The following is a 3,593-nucleotide window of genomic DNA, read 5'->3' on the forward strand; positions in this document are numbered from 1 at the left end:
GGTGGCTCAGTCAGTTGGGCGTCTGACTCTTGATTTCAGCTCAGGTCGTGATCTCACTGTTGGTGGTTTCGAGCCCCACATCGGGTTCTGCACTGATAGTGCAGAGCCTGCTTGGGATTCTCTCTCTTCCTCTCCCTCTCTGCCCCTCCCCTGCTTGTGCTCTCTTTAAATAATTAATTAATTAACAAACTAATTTTTTGAGGAAAGAGACTATGGAAATAAAAATAAAGTATTTTTAAATGCTCCAGAAAAAAAAAGTATTTGGTCCTACATTTGCCGATAGCCTCTTTGCACAGAGTCCCAGAAAATCAGTCACACGGATGAATAACAAATCGCTTTCCGAAAACAATTTAAGCACAACTATTGTTGGATAAGTTTAGTGTAAGCGAGAAAGGTGTGAAGAAAGAATTAATATGGTTATGCTAATAAAATACATTTGCATCACAATTCTAAGGTGCAGGGTCAGTCCTGAATTTGAGTTAAAAGTATGTATCCAGGACCCCATGGACAGTGGTGCAAAGGGACCCAGGGCCGGCGCTCCAGCCCGAGGGTTCATCTCGATGAATGACTTAAATGACCCCCTCAGACTGGAGTATCTGGCCTAATTTCAGGGCTGATGGAGGTAACGGAAGCAGATGAAATCACGCCCTGTTGGTTCCAATGCTGTGATTGGCTGCTTTTCGTTGGATTTGGTCCAGGCAATCCCAGAAAGAGAAAAAGAGAGAGAAGGGTACCGTCAGTGAATGACCGCTTTCCATCGGGATCTTAAAGCCAAGTACCACGCCGTGATCTCAGAAAGCAGGCATGCAGTCGCTTACTGGTCTGTGGAACTTGAAGAGGAGCAGAAGGAGAACGACAAGTTAATAAGAAGCCTGCATCCTGGGGCGGGGGGGGGGGGGGGGGGGGGGGGCGGGCAAGCTGGTAGAAGAAGAGAAGCTTCTGAAAGAGGAACTGGTTCAGATTGTGCAAGAAAAGAGATAGTTGCAGCCCTTGAGCAGCGCTACCTGAGCTTCCTGGAAAGGGAAGGCAACTGGCAAAAGAGGGCCAGGTTTGTGCCGAAAGAGTCTGGCAGAGAGAGAGAGAGAGAAAGAAATAGCACAAATGGGGGAGGGGCAGAGAGAACGGGGAGACACAGACTCCAGGCTCTGAGCTGTCAGCACAGAGCCTGATGTGGGGCTCGAACCCACGAACTGAGATCATGGACCTGAGTCAAAGTCACACATTTAACCACTAAGCCACCCAGGCATCCCAAAGAGTCTGACGCTCCTAGGGAAAAACAGGGCGTGTACCGCAGCCTGCTCGCGTCTGGTGGCAGGTGGCTGGAAATACATGACTTCCTGGTCGGAGCCTCCGCTGACCCCATTAGTGCCGACCTGCTGGCCCACCCGACATCCTGAAGCACCACACATATTATGGCGATGCCTAGAACACCAACAAACCAGGATGGGAGACTCACGTGGCTGTATCTCAAATAGTGGCAACTGGTTGTTGAACTTGAACAAGGGTAAGAGAGTCGAGAAAGCCAGGCGAGAGAAGTAGGGCAAGAGTGAAGTCGAAGTCCTCGGCGCTGCGTTGGGGGTGGGTATCCACATTTGCTCATTTCCTCCTGCCATGCTCTGAGACCGACACAGGGTTTCTTCCTTGACCTTCTTCAGCGATTAAGGATTCAGTTTCTTAGGATAATTGTTTTTAGGCTGTAATATTTTATTAAGCCAAACAGTGTGACCTCATATCTTAGCTGTAGGGTTAAGATTGTTTTTAAGAAAGTCAAATGTAGCATTGATCCTCACTGACAGTTTTCTGTTTTTATCACTCCCCAAATAAATAAATAAATAATAAATAAATAAAGTGTTGACCCTCACTGAAAGTTTTCTGTTTGTTTTCATCACTCCCTAAGCAGATTCTGTTTTCTCTTCAAATTACTTTTCTCTCTCCTAGAATTACTTTTAGAAGCCTTCAGGTAATGGAGAGAAGTGCCTAAGGATGACAACAGAAGATAGTAATATTATCGAGGTTTCATGGCGTCAGTGAAGGTGTCTCTCCACAAAGGGAAAGAAAGTGTTTCTTGTATCCGGTAGGGATTTGGCTTGTGTCTGTATTTAGTAAGCACATATTATTTATTAGCAATGACATGTAATAAAAAAGACTTACCATTTAAAATTTTTTAAAGTATATATCCGTAACATATTAATTTTTAAGAATTAAAAAATTTTAAATCAGCTTCTTCCAGCTGAGCAATGACCATCCTTAACATGGTGACTGTAGTCTTGAAATGCTATTTTCCACTAAGAGAAAGCCAAGTTTCTCATAAAAACAGATGACTTCATGTCCGGGGGAAGGAATCTGGAATGAACCTCAAATCACTCCAAATAGCAAGGAAGTTATCAAAGACTTCCAAGATTGTGTCTGAAATACTCAGAAGTCAACTTGAAGAGTCTTTCTCCGGTCAAAAATAGTATTATTTGATCTTTAATAAATCAAAAAATAATAAAAAAGAAGAATTCCAATGTATTGCCCCCCATCCAATATTTCAATCCATGAGTTTATAATGGCATTATAAGAATTAATTGAGGGGCGCCTGGGTGGCTCAGTCAGTTGAGCGACCCACTTCGGCTCAGGTCATGATCTCACAGTTTGCGAGTTTGAGCCCCGCGTCAGGCTCTGTGCTGACAGCTCAGAGCCCGGAGCCTGCTTCGGATTCTGTGTCTCCCTCTCTCTCTCTCTGCCCCTCCCCCTCTCATGCTCTGTCTCTCTCTGTCTCAGAAATAAATAAACATTTAAACAAATTAAAAAAAAAAAAAAAGAATTAATTGAACGACCTTACCAGAGTTACAGAGAACAAATGCACTAATGTTTGATAATCGGTAAGTAAATTGAAAGAATCAAGTATATAACCTGTGTTTCTTAGATGAAATGTTACTGGTACAATAGTTGAGAGGAAGAATCTCTTATTAAAAGTATCCCAGCAGGTAAATGACAAGGAAATTATACAATCACAATATCAGCATTTTGGGACCCAGTGAATTAATGAATCTAGTCATCAAATACCCCACCAGTGGCCACCAGCATCACAAAAAGAGAAAAACTGTCATGGAGTTATGTAGCTTCTGGTTAATGAAGTTCTTACTAATGAAAAGAAAAATAAGTCACAAGATGAATCATTTTGAACAGAATTTTGGCTGTTGAAAGGATTCAGAGCATAACAAAAGCTAGAGATAAAATTACATGTTAAGACAAATTACCATAACTTAAGAATACCAAAGGTAGAAGGAGTATCTTAAAAGAGTCCAGAGAGGGGTGCCTGGGTGGTTCAGTCGGTTGAGCGTCCGACTTTAGCTCAGGTCATGATCTCACGGTCTGTGGGTTCAAGCCCCGCGTCAGGCTCTGTGCTAACAGCTCAGAGCCTGGAACCTGTTTCCAATCCTGTGTCTCCCTCTCTCTCTGCCCCTCCCCCAGTCTCACTTTGTCTCACTCCGTCTCTCGAAAATAAATACATATTAAAAAAAAATTTTTTTTAAAAAGAGTCCAGAGAAAAAGAACAAATCTCCTACAAAGAAAGAAAAATCTGATTTACCTTATCTTTCTCAATAGTA

At 42.8% G+C, this 3,593-nt stretch overlaps 1 pseudogene; it reads left to right on the top strand.

Annotated features, from left to right (window-relative positions):
• The first annotated feature begins 560 nt into the window (after window positions 1-560).
• On the top strand, window positions 561-1,649 carry LOC106965434 (coiled-coil domain-containing protein 127-like; annotated as a pseudogene).
• The last annotated feature ends 1,944 nt before the right edge of the window (window positions 1,650-3,593 follow it).

This window comes from Acinonyx jubatus, chromosome B4, assembly GCF_027475565.1.
Source record: "Acinonyx jubatus isolate Ajub_Pintada_27869175 chromosome B4, VMU_Ajub_asm_v1.0, whole genome shotgun sequence".
Taxonomy (NCBI): domain Eukaryota; kingdom Metazoa; phylum Chordata; class Mammalia; order Carnivora; family Felidae; genus Acinonyx; species Acinonyx jubatus.